The 19,744-nt window shown below is 41.7% G+C and overlaps 1 protein-coding gene and 1 long non-coding RNA gene across 2 annotated transcripts in view; one reads left to right on the forward strand and one right to left on the reverse strand.

The window, feature by feature from the left end:
- The window catches only part of HLCS (holocarboxylase synthetase), a 198,094-nt gene that overhangs the window by 77,861 nt on the left and 100,489 nt on the right, over positions 1-19,744 (reverse strand). The gene's annotated exons all lie outside the window — the stretch shown is intronic.
- On the forward strand, positions 5,643-7,700 carry LOC132521335 (uncharacterized). Its single transcript, XR_009540816.1, has 3 exons — positions 5,643-5,765; positions 5,968-6,158; positions 7,018-7,700. It is a non-coding gene; the product is annotated as an uncharacterized LOC132521335 (long non-coding RNA).

Genomic DNA, 19,744 nt, shown 5'->3' on the forward strand with positions numbered 1-19,744 from the left:
AGGGAGATCAGCTCAGTGTTTTGTGACCACCTAGAGGGGTGGGATAGGGAGGGTGGGAGGGAAGGAGATGCAAGAGGGAAGAGATATGGGAACATATGTATACGTATAGCTGATTCACTTTGTTATAAAGCAGAAACTAACACACCATTGTAAAGCAATTATACTCCAATAAAGATGTTTAAAAAAGAAGAAGAAATGAAGTTCTTTTATCAAAAGAACTACTTTGTCCGGAAACCGAAAAATGTTATATTTAGGTATTGAATTTTTTGGATTCAGGCGTTCTTAGTAGGTAGAAGGGAATATATATATATATATATATATATATATATATATATATGTATATATATATATATACGTATATATATATATATTGTGTGTGTGTGGTACGTGGGCCTCTCACTGCTGTGGCCCCTCCCGCTGCAGAGCACAGGCTCCGGCCGCGCAGGCCCAGCGGCCATGGCTCACGCGCCCAGCCGCTCCGCGGCACGTGGGATCTTCCCCGACCGGGACACAAACCCGTGTCCCCTGCGTCGGCAGGCGGACTCTCAACCACTGCGCCACCAGGGAAGCCCAGAAGGGAATATATTTTAAACTTTTATAAGATACAGTTTCTTACATTCTGTTCCAGAACTGGTCTCTGAATCATCAACTCTCAGGAATCTCACTAGGAATGCTCCCCCAATGACTTGCCCTCGTCTAACAGCATCAAGGTAATTGATTAGACATAAGACAAGCAGCCCAAGATACAGGATGCAGCCATGCTTTTACAGCTCATATTTTCTGCCTTTCTACCACCACAGTGGAAGGGGGAAAAAATCCTCGCAATTCCCTAAGAGATGTGTTCTTGCACATAAATTGGCATTTAGGCTCAATTAGATACTGAAGACCTGGTCCTTTAAAGCCATGCAAGGAAGTCCCAGGCAGACAGGTTACTGCTGCTACATATGCATCGGCCCCTCTCATCTATGTCCAATCTACTGCTTGGCAAGTGGCCGTCTGGCTTTTTTGCGCTCAGAGCTATAACCTAATGAAAGGGCAAAAGGTGAAAGAAATACCTGATAAGGAGGAAGAGGAAGGAAAGAAAAGAACACAAGGCTTTACCTTACCGTCTACTTGACTGGACTCCCAGCAGGCAGGCTATCATACGAGAGAATCCCAATGAAGGATCTAGCATAGAGCACACAACTGCGAAGCTCTTCTCCTTAACAGCGGACTCAGTTAATGTATGAAGAGAGTTGGTTAAACACGCAACAGCAAAGTAAGTGATGGCTAGAGCTCCCCAACCTCCCTTGCCGCCTAGACAAGGATTCCTGTGGCCACAGATAGATTAGTGCATGCCAGGCATAGTTTTGAGCACTTTACAGCCATTGCTCATTTCATACTCATAATATATTATCTTTGCTTTGCAGATAAGGAGAATGAGGCACAGAGAGGTTAAGTAACTTGCCCAAACTCACACAGCTAGTAAGTTACACAGAGCCTCAAACCTAACACTGACAATTGTTCCCTAACTCCTTGTTCATTGTTTCCCAAAACATTACCTTTAAATTGCTTTCTCTCATTTAAGAAATGAAGATTATGCTAACTCAAGAGTCAACAGAATATGTCCTCAAAGGTAGGTAGGAAAAAAAACATGTTCCCTCAAAAGATAGCCCTCATGGAAGCATGAACCTTGAAAGGACTCTGAAGCATTACCAGATTTACAGTCACCTTCTTAGCACCCAATTTTTGGTTTCATTAGTTGGATGACTAAAGTAAGCACAGGAGTTTGCTCTTTATTTTCCAGTTTCTGGAAGAGCAAAAAAAAGTGAACTTTCTCCCCTTGGACGATACCATGAGACACAGAGGGTACATAGAACCCTCCCAAAATAGGAAGCCTTTTGACAAGCCTTTTGAAACAAATTTATCTTAAAATATTTGACTTGGACACTGATTCTATATGGAGATTTTAATACTCAGTAAAGGCAGGACACGATATGGAAATACCTACGGTAAAAAGAAGAGGATGGGGCGTTAGCCAAGCCAGAAGGATAAACCAGATAAAACACAGGGAAAGATTCCAAAATAAGAAAGAAAGTGGTATAGGTGCCAAAGACTCCCACACCAAAATTACTGCAGCTTTACATAACTGAAATAATTGCATCTCGATAGTATCTGTAGTGATCAAAATTAGCCCACAAACTGTGGACTTAAGTTTTGAGAAGAGTCTCCTTCACATATCTGTCTAGAACGAAGAGAATTTGCTAGTATTTATCTTTGGACACATTGTGGCTCTTCGTTAATACTCAGTAGTCACATAGTTTCTTCACATTGAGGTTATCTGGTTCCAAATGTAGAAGTGAGTTTTCTTCTCTAGCTGTGAGTGGGTGTATATGAGAGAAAAAAGACAGCAACTGAGCATGGGTGTGCCCAATTATGGGAGGCACCAAGAATCAGAGAGTGACCCATTGCAAGAGTGACTGAGTGTGAGAGCAACCAAGTGCAAGCACGACCCATCACAAAACAGACCACGCATGAGTGACTAACTGCGAGAATATGCAAGGGCGAGTGTGACCTATCGCGAGAATATCGTGAGCGAGGCTAAGCACAAGCATGACCCAGTATGTCCTAGGGCTTTGGGTGGTCCAGCAGATGGTGGCTATGTATAAAGAGACTCTTCCCGCAAATACTTGTAAGTTTTGAGTTCAACAATAAATTTTCAGGTTGAGAAACAAGAACAAGTTCTTTGAAAAAGAGTAATTATCCATCAGGAGTTGCCTGGGATCAAGGACCAGTGAAGCACCACCTTGTCCAGTGGAAGTCTTCTCAAGGAGACCACTATCCTCAATGCCTGGATGAAGGTCTTCAGCCTCGGCTCACCCATCCTCAGTGCCCTGGCCTTACGGAACCCCACAGGGAACCCAAGGGCTGGGGAGGAGCCATTTCCAACAGAGCAGGCAATTGCTTCCAAGATTTAAAGCCAGGGGATTTCAAGACGTCTGACTCATATTATCAGTAAAGCAACGTACAGTTTTGTCTTTCCTAAAAATTGTGACAAAGACTTTAATTTCATATTATGTCGAGAGTTTTGTGGCGCCAAGAAGCTTTCCGGTACTGAACACTCCTATATGAATCCCCCAGAGACCAGACGGCAAAAGCAGCAATCACAGCTACCACCTTTTGGGTCAAAATTTTGATTAAAACCAACTGACAACGAAAACATATTTTATTAGCAGTAAGATCAAATCCAGAGCATATGTCAAAGCTGTAAAGTCATAATTTCTCTAGATTACAGCTGGAAGCAGTCATTTTATAACTTGGCCCCTCCCTAGCCCATAGATCCAAATATAGTTCAGACAGTCTCTCTGAGCTACAGGGTGATATCCCACTCAAGGCGGGTGCTATCCTGCTCAGTGCAAGACCCTGGGGAGGTGCTCCTTTCTCTGGGGTCCCACTCCCCCAGCAGGGCTACGCCAGGGCTCCCTGCTCCCGCCTGTTTATGGACCTGGGCGTGTCTCCCAGTCCAGGTCCGGGATCAGGTGTCACAGGAGTACTGTGCTCCTGCATGCCCTGCATCAGCTGTTAAAGGGCAGACATGCCCCTGGAGTGGTCTAATTAGCTGCTATAAGGATGTCATATTTTGCCAGCAATAATCAGTACCAAGTCATTTTTAGACATGAAAATAGCCCTTCAGAGGTGGCGCCCTCCTTCTGTGTGCCGCTCGTGCTTCAGTCACTGCCACAAAGAGCTGATTCCCATTTATTTTTTAATCCAACCAGAAGTCACCTGGCTTATATTCATCTGCTAGCTGACCATGCCCACATCTAACTAGTCTTCTTACTCAGTAATGCCATGCAAATATGCCCGTGACCTCTTCCTGACTCCTAATCCCAGTGCCACTGTCTGAATTCTCATCCTTACTATGGTTTGCTTGGATTAGTGACACAGTCTCCAAAAAACCCTCAAGTCAATCCACCACTCCTCCTAGCCACTATCACAAGATTTTTCTGGAACACAGCCCTGCTCCAAGCTCAGAGGGGCTGACAGTTCTCCACAGGCAAGCCTTCTATCCAGGCAAATTAATCTGCTTCTCCCATTGCAAAACAGGATCAAGAACTATGCTCACCCTGAGGCTAAGATTACTATTTTGCTTACTAGTTCAGTGAAAATCCAGGTGCTAAAAAAAAAAGGAAAAAAACCCCTGCATTAAGTGTTAAGGAATGAGCTAAGTAAGCATTTTTTTCCTCAAGTAGTAGGAACTATACCAAAAATGTTTTGTGGAATGGTGATAAACATACACAAACTGGATGGACCTTGAAGTTCTTAGCACTGGGATTGGCTATGCTTATTGTTCAGAAAGCTATTTATAAAGGTTTTGTGGGCTTCCCTGGTGGCGCAGTGGTTAAGAATCCACCTGCCAATGCAGGGGACACGGATTCAAGCCCTGGTCCGGGAAGATCCCACATGCCACGGAGCAAATAAGCCCGTGCGCCACAACTACTGAGCCTGCACTCTAGAGCTCACAAGCCACAACTACTGAGCCCACGTGCGACAACTACTGAAGCCTGCGTGCCTAGAGCCCGTGCTCCGCAACAAGAGAAGCCACAACAAAGAGAAGCCTGCACACTACAAGGAAGAGTAGCCCCCACTCGCCACAACTAGAGAAAGCCCGCGCGCAGCAACGAAGACCCAACACAGCCATAAAAAAATAAATAAATAATAAAAAAATAAAAATACAAAGGTTTTGTGAAGACCTAAAGCATTACAAAAACTGTGCACTATGTTACACAAATTTTTATAATCTGAGGATCTTTTGTAAATAGAAACCTCTGGTACATAACTCAAAATCCACCCAGATACAAACTGTAACAAACTTTAGACATTTAAAAATACAACACAAAAGACAGCACCTTGGCCATGTCCATGTCAGGAAAAGTCCAAAAGGAATGAAAGAGGCTGAGGCTGAATTAAAAATCCCAGCAAAAAACCCCACAAAACTCTATTAATCAAGAGGGCATCATTAATGTTTAACTTATCTAGTGGGTGCTAGTATCACAACTCCTTACTCTCAAACACACAAAATTATCAGCAGAAATGGAATCATACTTGTTTTTCTTTAAAAAAAAAATTCTTTCCCAGTAATGTTACTCCATAGAAGAGCAAACATTAGTAAGATCCACAGCGGTCAAATGGGAAGAAATGAGCGGTAATTTTTACACACTGGAAGAGTTGGTTTTTCATAAAAGTATAATTTTAGAGAAATGTGTGAGTCAGCTGCGATCAGGAACCTTGTGTCAAGCTCGATAATGAAAAAGCCCCTTTTCTCTTCATGGGCTCAGTACAGCCCAGCCCCTGTTAAAACCCTGACATGCTGTGCAGCTAACCAATCTCTTATACTGGGGGTGTGGGGTTGGGGTGAGGGAACAGCAAAAAAATATAAATTGAAAACAAAATGAATACGTTTCCTGAAACAAAGCCAAAATCTGAATAATCCTTAGGTAATGACCATTTATGCAGCTGACAGTTTTCCAAGTTTTTCTTTCCACCCTTTTTAAGTAACATGGGGATCTGGTCCAATTTTAAAGCCAGAGATTACTCAGAACTATTTTTAGGTCATTTCATCCCATTTTTAGTTGACTTGTGTAACCTAGGCGGTAGTTTCATTTCAAAGCTGCAGTGGAAGACATGCCTGAGTTCTCCGCGCACCAGTGCCAGGATGCAAGCCTCCGCCCTCCCAGGAAACTGGCCAGTGATATTCCATCTCCCTTCCTGCTGTCAGCTTCTTGGTAACGCAAGTTTTCCTTCCTTTAGTAGTGGGTTAATCATGGTCCTCCCTCCCCGCAAATATATGTCCATGTCCTGATACCCAGACCTTGGGAATGTTTTCTTACTTGGAAAAAGGGTCTTTGGAGATGTAATTAAAGGTCTTGAGGTATGATTCCCAGGGCGGGCTCTAAATCCAATGATATATATGTCCTTTTGAGACAGACGGAAGAAGATACAGACACAGAGGAGAAGGTCATGTGAAGACAAAGGCAGAGACTGGAACGATACCTCTACAAGCCACAGAACGCCAGGAACTACCAGAGGCTGGAAGATGCAAAGATCCTCCCCCAGAACCTCCAGAGGAAGCGTGGCCCTGCCGACACCCTGATGATGGACGTCTGGCCTCCAGAACTGTGAGAGAATAATTTTCTATTGTTTTAAGCCACCCAGTTTGTGGTCATTGGTTTCAGCAGCCACAAGAAACTAATACATTCCAGATACACAGATAAAGTATTCTCATTTCTAACATTACTTAAACAGTAACGGGGACCAGCTTCACATCTTTAGAGCAATCTAAGCATTTCGTCTCTATAGTTATATTAAATAAGACTGAACACAGACACTGCTTCACATATTCAATACTGTGCAAATACCCATAGTTGAAAAGACACAAGAGGTTGATGGACAGAATTAGCATGTTCACTTCAAGAAAAAGAAAAAAAAAAAAAGAAAGACATTTTTCAGTATTGCTTTAGAAAATATGGATTAAAAGGGAGAAAGCTTGTTTCAGTCAAAGGCAGATGGCTCTTTCAGAAATAAATCTGAAATTGTTGACCATCTTCCTTAGATTCACATGTCAGGAAGCAGGTTGGGAAGATGCTTGACTCTAAAATCTCTCTCACACACATTTTAATGACTCATTATTTTGTGCGAATTTGCTTTTCTTCCTATATAGAAATACAACCACACTTCAGCTTTATTATAGAGTGTAATTCTCAAAAGGACGTAAAAGAAAAACCAGACTCACAGATATAGAAAACAAACTAGTGGTTACCAAAGGGGAGAGGGGAAAATTAGGGGTATGGGATTAAGAGATACAAACTCCTACGAATAAAAAAGATAAGCAACAAAGATATATTGTATAGCACAGGAAACTGTAGCCATTATCTTGTAATAACTTAATGGAGTATAATCCGTAAAAACACTGAATCACTATGTTCCAACCTGAAACTAACACATTATAAATCAACTATACTTCAATTTTTTAAAAAGGGGGTAGAAGAGATAGGTAGCTGCTCCGGGAAGAAAGAACTGTAAGAGAACAGATGGCAGCGGGGGACCACTGAACGCCTAAGAGGACAAGACGTGCACGACAAGATAGAAGATCTTCAAAGACAATGCTCAAAATGTGGGCAAAGGAAATTAATAGACACATCACGGAAAAGACCTAAGTCAGAAGTTCACAGGAAGATGGTACAGTTCACTATTAATATCTCACGTGCATGTTTTTCAAATTTTCACAATGTTTTAAGATACAAGGAGACTCCTCATACCCAAATACTGACCTGTAAGGATGTTCTGCAACATCAGTGTGTCTTCCAACCTAACTACATTAACACAAGTAAACCTCAAAATGCTTACTAACTTGAATGATAAATTGTAAAAGTAACATTTATTTTACTGAATGCCAAGACTACCGAAGACCAAAAGTGTTCTTTAGCTTATAAATGGTCCACTTGTAATTTGCTAGCACAACTTTAGAAGTGCTTTCAAGGGGGGGAAAAAACACTCAAAATATAAACAAACTCTCATCTTCAATAAGACTCCATTACTGTAAAAGGTTAAGGATGGATCTTAAATAGCTCATAAACAGAGAAAGTATGCCTGGATTGATTTAAGAAACCTGTAAAATCTTATAGATTTACTTACCCTAGTATAAATTTCATCACTAACCTTTACATAATCATAGAACTGAGGTAGGCACACTGTCCAACACTTAAATTTGGTTTAAGGTAATTACTAGTCCCAAATATAAAAATTACCTATCTCTAGAACAAGTGGGTAGATATTAAAAATAAATTCAGTCTACCTTTACTGTTGAATCAGTATTGCTTCCATAACTATTGATGAAAACTTGAAAAATACTCTCCATGGAAAAATATTCTAATATCAAAAAATTTTTCATCTGAATATTAGCATATTAAGATATAATTGATTAATACTGATAATTTCCTTATTTTTAGACTGCATACAGTGAAATTATGATATGCAGAAATGATAAATGTCTCATATATTTTAAAACTAAAACTAAGTAGTGGGACTTCCCTGGTGGTCCAGTGGTTAAGAATCTGCCTTCCAATGCCGGGGACGCAGGTTCCATCCCTGGTCAGGGAACTAAGATCCCATGTGCTGCAGGGCAACTAAGCCCGCTTGCTGCAACTACTGAGCTTGTGCACCACAACTAGAGAGCCCACACGTCACAATTACTGAGCCTGCGCACCACAACGAAAGATCCCACGTGCCTCAACTAAGACCCGACGTAGCCGTAAATAAGTTAATTAATTAAATTAATTAATTAATTATGTTTTTTAAAAAAGTAATGACTTGTCATCATGGTAAAGATAGGAGGAGATTATAAAATAATGCTCCTAAATGATGAGAAAGAAATATAGGCTAAATTACAATATTGCTTCTAGATTAAATTTGTAATTTCATTTTTAAAAATCCATTAAGATTTTCATTTTCAGAGAGGGATGGGGAAGCAACAGAAAGATAAAACTGTTTAAGTAGGGTTAATTTTATAGTATGTGAATTATATCTCAGTAAAAAAGTGAGAAAGACTTGGGCACACACCACAAAAAAAGTCTGGGAGGCATTTATTTATAGCCCATCATACTGCCTTAAATTAAAGGTGTTTCTTAATTTGCCAAAAATATTTACACTCAGTTGGCTTATACTTAAATTTTAATGGACTGAATGCATCAATAAAGTGTATTCTGTTGGCTTTTGCTGTCATTGTTCCATCTACAAACAAAACAAACAAAAAATTAAGCCACTGTCCAAATATTAGGAACAATTTATAATGTGTGTAAAGATCTAGAGTTCATTAAAGTTTGATAATAAATAGTCTCAAACCATCAGTACATTATTTACTATTAGGATTATTTACAGTAACAGTAAAATGTTATGGAGGGGGATAAAGTTAATGGCCTCCATCACGTTATCTAGAAGTCATAGAATGCAGCTTCTTTGGAAATCAAGAGGATTTAGTCAGTGCCTAAATACAAAGGCAAGGGCTATACAATGTGGCAGCTAAGAACACAGGGCTCTGGTTTGGGGCCTATCTTTAGTAGACCCAAATCTACTACTGCCTTTAAGACCTTGCACAAATTACATCATCTTAGTTGCAGTCTTCTCATCTGTAAAGTGGGGATAATACAATTTATGGTTCTTGTGCACTAACCCACGTGAAAGCAACAGGCACAATGCCTGGCCCAGGGTGGGCAATTACAAATGTTAGTTGTGCCCCTTAGTTGCCTTGGCTCTGTTCCATAGCTACAGGTTAGGCTAGGCACCCTAGAAATGCTTGTTGTTGATAACACTGGGTCATCAAGTAAGAATGGGAGTGCCGTTCTTGAAAGTGTGCTGACCCCGAACTCTCATACATGGCTGGTTGGAAATCAGTTTGTCAGGCTGAGTAAAGCTCTACTCGGGTTGACATATGCGTACCTTACAACACAGCAAGTCGGCTCCTAGGAATATATTCTACAGAAATGATTACATATGTTCACCAAAAGAACCAGACTGTTGATAACAGCACTATTCATAAAAGCCCCAAACCAGAGACAACCTGAATGCTTATCAATACTAGAACAGACAAGCAAATTGTGGAGTATTCATCAGAGGGAGTATTAAGGATGAACAAACTAACCCATGCAGTGACGCGGATGGACACAAGAGTCCATCGTGTATGTTTCCATTTCTATCAAGTACAGTAACAGGCAAAACTGAGATGGTGCTAGAAGTCAGGATAGTGCCCCTCAGAGGAGGACAGTCACCAGAAGGGACCATAATAGGTGACTCTGGGGTACAAGATGGCTGTATTTCTTGATCTGGTTACATGCACTAGTTTAATCTGTAAAAATTCAAATGCTGCACCCTTAGGATATATACACTTTCCTGTACACATATTATACTTCACTAAAAATTTTTTTAAAAAATCGATCTCTACTGCTGACAAAAACAAAAAGTCTGTGCCCTGCCCAAGGCCATGTACCCAGGACAGCCCAACCACTCTAATCCCTGGCCCTGAAGGCCACAGACCTGTATCAGCCTAACCACTTGTCAAGAGGGTACATGGGTCAGATGCAACTCCCTCTCCCACCCATGATTTCTTCACTCAGCGCTAAGGCTGGCATTTCTCTGTTGCTTTTCACATGTTTGAAACTGGGTGCTTTTCCCTGGCATAGTTCTTCTCTTCTAGACTTTGGCTATCATCTATACGGGAGGAATCTTCAGGTAAAACACATACTTCAGGAAACAGCTGAAATGAACTTATTGACATCGAACTCTTTCCAGTAAACATATCTTACCTCAGGCAAGTCATTTAAAATAAGTGTCCACATTAAAGATACAATTTTAAAGAAATTAACCCTTAAAAGAATCATTTATTTGTAAGCAACTGAAATGAATGTTAGCAATTTATAGGACTTTCTAATTATCAGGTGTACATCATACCATATCAACCTTAGTAAAATTTATAAGGTATCTGAAATATTATTTTAAAAATAAAGCACATAAAAAAATTGTTCTCTGAAATTTTGTACATTCAATTTTAAGACATCAAAATGACTGTTTCTCTGGACCATTATACATGAGAAATAATTTCTTTTTAAAGTAAACATATCATCATAAAAGAATATTTCAGTCAGTGATACTCCCTCCCATCAGTGGAGCACAGGGGATTTTTTAAGGCAGTGAAACTATTCTGTAAGATACTGTGATGGTAGATACACGTCATGAGAGATTTGTCCAAACCCACAGAATGTACAACACAAAGAGTGAACCCTAAGGTAAATGATGCACTTGTAACTACAATAATGTATCAACAGATACAGGTTCATCAGCTGTAACAAACGCAGCACACCACAATATGAATCACAGGAGAACTAGGACAGGCAGGAGAAGGAGAAGGAGTATTATGGGAACGCTGTACCTTCTACTCAATGTTTCTATAAACCTAAAGCTGCTCTAAGAATTGAAGGCTATTAATTTAAAAATAAAAATAAATAAATAATGCTCCTTCCCAGCTTTTAAGATTGCCACATTTCACTTTGCTGGTTTTGCAGGAAACACCCATTTGAGAACACAAAAGCAGCGGGAAAGGACCAAAGCTTTCATACATTTTCAAGGGTTTACAATTATTATATACTCAAACATTTTTCACCCATTACTAGTAACTATATAGACACAATTTTAAAAATTCATTATGGAGAATAACTATCTTAGTTTTGTTTTTTTGTTTTTTGTTTTAACTGGGCTGGCATACTGCTCTTCTGTGTAAGAAAATATAATACAAAGTGTATTCAAATAAAAGCAAGAATAAGGGTTGACTTTAATACCTCAGGGAGAAATCCGATCGATTGGGTCCATAAGGAAAGATGTATGCATTAGGTGCTCCCTAATTACGACTGCTTTGGTGGGCAGCAGCGTTGGTGAAACAGATGTTGCAGACCTATTAAAGAAGGGGTTTCAAACATCTGCTTACAATTTTAAGGCAATTGTAAATACAGCAGAGAAGGTCAATTGGGCCAATTAAGGCCGATGTGCAAATCCACCACTGCAGGTTTCTTTTCAAGCTTACATGGACTTGATTTTTTATGCTTCTATTTTCTTCAACCACAATTTTTTTTTTAAACACAGGAAATGGGTTTAATAACAACTTTTGCCCATTTTGATTGTGATTTTTTTAAAACTTGCAACAAACTTTCTGTTCAAGGCACTAACTGCACACCTCTTCTTTCATGATGACCCATTGGGTGTCCCCCCCTCCCCCTCCACGCCTGCTGCTTGGCTCCCTGCAAAGGGGGTCCACACTGCTGCAGGTTCCCAGGGAGGCAACCAATAACCAGAATGAACAAGGGCAAGCATCACCTCCAGAAGGGTCACTACTATGATCTGTGATTTAACAGTGGTCTGAGCGTCGCTGACATTGCAACCAGGAGAATTTGCTATTTCTACTGTAGGCATCTTCACCACCCTTAATTGTCCCTCGGGAAGAAAAGCTCACGCCAGTCAGAGATAATATGAGGAAGGCCGTCCCGGGAAATTCTAGGCAGTGCTTCAAAGACCAAGGCTGGTTTCCTGCTCAAAGGCTGGCACAGGGTGGAGTGAGACTCAGAGGGAGGTGCAAGGTCAGCGAACAGGCAGGGTTTCCACCCCAAACATTAACAGGTAATTTTTTTTTTTTTGCGGTACGCGGGCCTCTCACTGCTGTGGCCTCTCCCGCCGCAGAGCACAGGCTCCGGACGCGCAGGCTCAGCGGCCATGGCTCACGGGCCCAGCCGCTCCGCGGCATGCGGGATCCCCCCGGACCGGGGCACAAACCCCGCGTCCCCTGCATCGGCAGGCGGACTCTCAACCACTGCGCCACCAGGGAAGCCCGGTAATTTTTTTTTAACCTGAAAGCTTAATAGCTTGATTTTTAGGGTCACTAAGTAGATATAAATGTCCAAGAAGCCCCAAAATGGCCTGCTTTGATGGGAATAAGAAATAAACCTGACCTACCTTCTATCCCATGAGCTCAGAGAGATGGCAAATTTTTTGGTGGCCCACACCACTGTTTTATTCTCTTTATATAGAGAGAGAGAGACAGAGAGACCAAAAAAAGCAAGCTTAGGCAGACCTAGGTTCAAATTCAAATTCTGTACTTGCTAGCTGAGGGACCTCAAGGTTTGTTTCCTCATCTATAAAATGGGAATACTGCCACCTTCCAAAGTGTTAAATGTTGACACATAGTAGGCAGTCAGTAAATGCTGAGTTTCTGACCTTCTTCTGAGACCTGCAGGCTCTCCACCAAGACACTCCTAGGGGCTTTGAGCTGTGTTCCTAAGGAGGGGGTTCGGGGAGACACAGTTCTCTTGAGTTTCTATTTGTTTGTTTATTTGGGGGAAGGTCTATTCAGTTTTAGAGCTGTTGATGTTGTCCTTGCTTTGTTTTTAGTAAAACAAAAAAGAGAGTGGATAACGAAAGTATGAACTTAAGTTCTAAGAAAAGAAATCCTTTTGGGAGCAGGATGGAAGAAATAATACTAAGAACGAAGAAAATTCTGAAGGAAAGTCAATATAACACACAGAAATCTAAGTTAAGAAAGAACTCTTTCTTATGTTCTCTTTTTACTTTTCAACCTTGAGGCTCAGCTCACTCAGGTCTGAGCAAGAATAAAGAGTTCTGCTTGTCTAAACAACGGCTAAATCTGAAAGCAAACAGCTCAACTCATGTGGTTCTTCAGCAACATTCCTGTCAATAAACCCGTCTTTGCTCGACTGGTCCAACAATGCCAGATTTAGAGCTGTCCGCTCATCCCTCGTCCAGCACGCAAGGGGATTTTCAAAAGGCCATTATAAGAACAGCTCTCACAATCTTTGCAGCCTTTTCAAAAACACAAAAATCTAATTCATTTGGCTCACTGTTTCAACTATCCAGCTTAAACTAATTTTAAAATCTCCCTTTTGTAAATAGTGAGGTTGGGAACACCACCACTGCCACAATATAAAATGACTGTATTTTTCTCATTTGCAACAAATTACCATCGTTTTATGATTGAAAAACTTCAGGCAGAAACCTTAAGAAAAACTACCTGGGGTTCATAATATACAAACAGCACCAGATGCTGAAAATATTTTTAATATCAAAATAAAAGTTTGGAGGGCAAAATTTCCTTTTTCTAAAAACTCAAGCGTTTAGCATAGGACGTAGTATAAAAAGTGACAAATAAAGAAATAAGAGCTGGTATCATCGCAGCACACTGAAATCAGGATCTAGTACAAACTTATTTCTATGAATCATTTAAAAGGAATTTCATCGTGCTAACAACATCAGCACAGAAAGTTACAGTAAGCATTAACAGTAAATACCAATATCTATCTATAGATATATTTATACTTCCTTATGGTAAGTATAAACAGCATCTTATTCACTATCCTACTAATGGGTCTCAATTTGCTAGAATTGCATATTAAGCTAAGTAACTGATATCTAAAGTACCTCAATTTTTTAATGTCTCAAAAGTAATTTTTCTTTAAAATATTGCATATGGTAAATTGTAAAACCAAAATAACCCTTGGCTTGAAACTCCAAAGAATTGGAATATCACTGAGCTAGAAAGAAAAAACCAGCATAAAGAGAATCCTCTTCCTAATATTCCATATGCCTAAAGCACTGACACTCTAGTTCTTTCAGTAGGATTTGTTTTTTTTTTCCCTGTTGACAGCAGCGATACATATTCACAGAAGAAATTCTTTAAAATTCAGAAAAATCACGAGGTGGAGCTGGGGTGGGGTGGGAGTCTTCCTGTAATTCCATTCCCCACAGAGCACTGCCTTGAATATATTCTGGTAAACTTTTCTCGCCTTCTTTCAATGTACGCACAAAGCTGATTTCTTTACTTTTTTAAAACAAAAATTGGGTCATACTCGGGGTATTGTTTTTTCATCTGTTTTTATGGGGTTTATTGTTTTTAATAGATATACAAATAGTTCTAACAACTGTACAGTTAATCGAATGGACATAAAGTTTAACTTCCTATTGTTAGGCACTGAAACGGTCTCTGTTTTTCTGTATTTCACACAGTGGAGCAGTGAACATGCAGATATACATATCTTTGTGCCCACTGTGTCTTCTTGGTTCAAATTCCTACAAACTGAATGATCATATCAAAACAGATGCACATTTTAAATCATGTGTCACACAGTTCACGCCAGAAAGGTTGTATTAATTCTGTGCCAACAGTGTGAGAATACCCTTTAACCCACATCTTTGCTCACAATTTAGGGTGCAAAAAATTATATATTTTCCCACTTTTATTAATAATGATATTCAGATGTTTTCCCACACTTTTACTGGTCACCTGACTGCTTCCATTGGGAATGGACTGCTCACTTCCTTTACCCATTTTTCAACGTAAAACTTTTTGTGTATTGAAAATATTAACCCTTTGCTTCCTATTTATTGTTCCAAATATTTTTTTCTCCATTGGTCACCTGACTATTTCACAGTGTTTCTTGACATACAGAAATTTATTACTCTACAGAAACCTATCTTTTCCTTTTAGCGTTTTTCCTTGGATTTTTAGGCTAGCAAGGCCTTTCCTAGGCCAAAAGCAAATAAACAATAGGTTTTACATATTGAACTAATATTGGGAGAGCACTGATTCTGATTGCAATGATTGAGAGGGCAAAACACAGTTAAGGAAAGAAAGAAGAAATCCCGAGGGAGTGAGAAAGAAGTGAGAAGGCTTCTAAAAATAACATTTGGCAGACATCGGCTAAATGCAAGTCTAATTTGCTTCTTAGTTAATGAAGGAGAAAATGGAGACGGTGAAGGAATAAAAGGTCCATTCTAGAATGGTAATAATAAAATCCCCTCTGAAGACAATAACAACATTCTTGTTATACGCGGAAATTTAACCCTAAAATAATAAAGCACATATTGATATAACAGCACGGTGAATAAATTCCATTTAAGCGATGTTATTCTAACAACGACCCAGAAAATGTTGGAACTATAAAGTAGTTTGTTATGTGCCCAGTTTGGGGAGGATAATACCCACTTAGAGAACCACAGGGTCTCAGTAACATACCTGGAAAAGACCTTTTTGTCTGAGACCAATTAATCAATAATTATGTGCCAATAGGCTAATGTGTACATTGTTTATAAAGAGATCATATAGGAACATATGTGCATGTTCACATAAGTTTTACTTATCTCGAAAAGTTTTAAAAATCTGTTAAACTTGGTTCATTTTTCTACTCATTAAACATAATCAGAATCTCATCAGGGTCCAACGGAAAAGAATGAGTTTGGCAGCTTTTGGCCAGGCCTCTGCACCTCCTTCCAGTGGGTGGAGATGGAACCCCTGGGGGCACCTGGGTGGGAGGAAGCCAGAGACTTGCCCGGACCAACAGGCTAGAAAAACCCTGCGCCCACGGGGAGCGGGGGGTGGGGGGTGCCCAGCAGCGTCTCCCCAGACTCTACCTGAGACTCCACCTGGCTCTGCCTGCCTTCACTCTCTAACTAGCTTTCCCAGCTCCATCCTCCAACCTTCTCCTTAATTCTCTGAGTTACCCAACATCAGCCTCCAACACATTTCTTTCTGCTCAAGTCACATAAGTCTTGACATGTAAAAAACTCAGTAGTTTCTGACACAAAGTAAAAATTAAAACTCAGGGAGAGATGGCTTGGATGCAAAATGTCCGTAGCCCTGAAGTTTGCTTACCCTATGAAAAAGCTACCTTGTTTCAGCTCTTTCTTTCCCAGTACATCTCACACGGTTTTACACCTAAATTTTGTTCCTTTCACTTTCTTCTCTTCATGCTCAACACCCATCCCTAAAATGGGTCTAGTGGGAGAGATGAGATGGGGAGACCAGAGATGGGAAGAAAATGGGGAAGTTGGTCAATTTCCTACTACTTTTCAGAAAATATTTATATGGTGGCAGCAGCTCTCCAGTAGCATCACTGTTAGAGGCTTAACTTTTTTCTTCCTATAAATATATTAAAAAGTGAGCCAGATGTGGATTTGCACTTTAACATCCCTGTGTACATTTCAATACCTATGTATTCTCTCTCAGGGCAATGAAGGGACGTGGAGAAAAGAGTGGGCAAAAGGATGATGCAGTGGTGACCCAGGTCAGCTCACCCCTCCGTGGGGCCTTCCCTTTAGCATTTAGCAGACTGGAGCACAGGTGGAGGCTCTGTGCTGCAGAAACTCTGCCCTAGCCGAGCAGTTGGGGAAAATAGAGGCGACTGCTCTCCACCATGAACCTCGGCACTCCTGACCCTCCCCAGGCTTGCAGGGGCGACCCAGGAAGCCCCCTCCCAGAGACTGAGCATGAACTCGGTAAGGTCCACGCTGCACAGGAGAGGGGACGCATGCGCAGGCCTCTCCTCAGCACCCGGAGCCTTTGGGTCCCGGGTCCTCCCAGCTCCCTTCCTCATGGAAGGGCACAGAAAAGGGGCAGATGCCCTTGGGGTGGGTTTTGTCTGTAGCCACCTCTGGAGATTTTGGGACTGGGGAACAGCAGGGCGCCACTGGTCAACAACTATGAGAGTCGTGGTTGAATGCTCGCCCTCAAATGTTCTTACTGTGTTTTCTATATCCCTTCACCCCCAACTCCAATGAGGAGTCCCCCAGCGTGGGGTGGTCAGATTCCCCAGGCTGGCCAGGAATCAGGGGAATGGGCAGAAGGTGACTTCTCAGGACACCCCTCCCAGCACATCTGGGTGTCGGCAGGTCCCCCACTGCTCTTTTCCCAGAGGGGATGTGCGGGGACTGAGGGGTACAGTCCTATGGCCAGGGGGTGATGGGTGGGTGGGCTGGGAACCAGGTGCCCCGAAACTGGCTGTATTTTCTCTTAGCAAAAGCCTTTTTGTACCACACCTCACCCCCACCCTCCGTAAAAGAAAACCTGCTACGGAGTAAAGCAAGCTATTTCAACAATTAGGTTAAGAGCCTTCTACATTTCAGAAACATGTATGTGAAAAATTAAAAAGTAGAAAAGGTGAAACTAGATTCACCTCATTTTTTGGTATTGATTCCTAGGTGAATTCCGAACAGTTTTTGAAGCTAACAGTATATACTACAGCGCCAGCCCAGGAAACTTGTCAGCGCTCCTAAGTGAAGATGCTCCTGGGGCTGCTGTTCACCCTCACCCAGCATTTTTTTATGAAGATCAGAGAATAATTCTATTTTCTCTAAGCGTTTCCATTTTTCATCTGCAACTAGTTCAACAGAGCAGATTTTACCCTTTGCTGTTAGTCATTTTAAGGAAAAACTTTATAACTGGGACAAATAGGGTTAACAGAAAATTACCCATGAGCTCCTCTGGATTATCTGGGCTACAAGTCACATGGCATGGGGGGGTTCATCCCTTCTCTCAGCTTCCTCTGAATCCAGAGGACTCCTCTCCTGGTGGAAAGGGTCACCCCAGCCTCCTGTGCGCCTGAGACAACACCTGTAAATCGCCATAAACGCCGTCCTGCTGCTCGGTGGCAGGCTATCTGCTGTCCCACTGACAAGGGCTTTCACTTGTCTTTACTCAGTAAGCAAGAGGGAAACAAGAGTCCTTCCCCAGGACATATACCCACTGCCTTCCAGCACGGTGCCAGGGACACCTCTCTAACAAGTACCAGACGGATGGGGGACCTGAACTTCAGCTGGTTAAGTTTCCCTCTACAACCTGTTTCTTAAGTCATCCCCTGTGGCCTTGAGACCCCATCCAAGTCCTGGTACACAACAAGTGCCTTCTACACAGGGGCCAACCTCAGTCACAGACATCTAAGTCTTTATTTTATGCAACATTTTTATTCATTCCTACCACTGCTTTCAATATTTTTCCCCAACCACTCTATCTCTACCATTGCTTCTCCTTTTGTCCCTCCCAATTTTAATTCAGAATCTGATAGATTCTACTGCATACACTGATAGCATACTTAAAAACTGCCTTAAATAACTTCTGGGACAGAGAAAGGCAGAAGAAAGGGAGGGAAAGAAAGGAAGAGAGGAAAAGCACGAATTCTCTAACTTTCAAATGCAAGCACAACTTTCTTAAACATTCTTTGGCTCTCTAGGACACAGTGCACACCATCGCTGCAAGATTCTCATGGTTAATGAGAACTGAAAATGTCCTAAAATACAGCCATCTTCTAACTAGGGCAAAACATCTTTCCAAGAGGGCATGTAAGCACGAACAGTTCTAAGAGAAAAAAATCCCCAGAGCTTCAACTTTCCATATGCGTTCTTTCCTAAGACACGTCTATTTCACAATGGGCTTGGAGGTCTGGGCACACACAAGCTCTATGTTTAAACCTCCCCTGAAATGCCTGCCTCCCTCCCAACATGACAAAACAAGAAATATCTCTTACCCTCCTTGGGTCTAACTGTAGCACAGCCCAGAATGTAAAAACCTTCCATAGTGGGGCTTCCCTGGTGGCGCAGTGGTTGAGAGTCCGCCTGCCGATGCAGGGGACACGGGTTCATGCCCCGGTCCGGGAAGATCCCACATGCCGCGGAGCGGCTAGGCCCGTGAGCCATGGCCGCTGAGCCTGCGTGTCCGGAGCCTGTGCTCCGCAACGGGAGAGGCCACAACAGTGAGAGGCCCGCGTACCGCCAAAAAAAGAAAAAAAAAACAAAAAACAAAAAACCTTCCATAGGGGTAACAAAGAGTAATGCCAAACACTGATGACAGTAAAAAAAAAAAAGCCTCAGAGGTCTGCAGAAGCAGTGACGTCTTGGGATCGCTCGGATAACGCAACATCTCAGGACAGAAGTGGAACTTAAGCAGGATCTTGGGGCGTAGGGGAATGCAGGGTCGGGGTGGGCGCGGAGAATCAGACCAAGAGTAGTAGCCCTTTCTCCCCATGCATGAAGAAGGTACCAGCTTCCTTCCTGTCTATGAGAATACGGCCAATAATTTGAACAGTTCAAGGAGGGAAAAGAAAGCTTCGTAAGAGATATTGCATCGATGAAGCCAATGTCACAAGGTAGACCCCAGAGAAGAGGTCATCTATGGGTGCAGGACTGCCCGCAGGGGACATCTCAGAACTTTTTTTTTTTTTGCTTGTCACAATGACTAGAATTTAGCTCTCAGAGGGCCCAGAGCCTCATGCTGTCCTACAATGAGCAACTACTCTCCCACCCACTGAAACAAATTTTTAATGCCCCTCTGGTCACTCATGTAGATGTGAAACCTGTTCATAATTATCTGACATGAGAACCTAAT

This window comes from Lagenorhynchus albirostris, chromosome 5 (assembly GCF_949774975.1).
Source record: "Lagenorhynchus albirostris chromosome 5, mLagAlb1.1, whole genome shotgun sequence".
NCBI lineage: Eukaryota > Metazoa > Chordata > Mammalia > Artiodactyla > Delphinidae > Lagenorhynchus > Lagenorhynchus albirostris.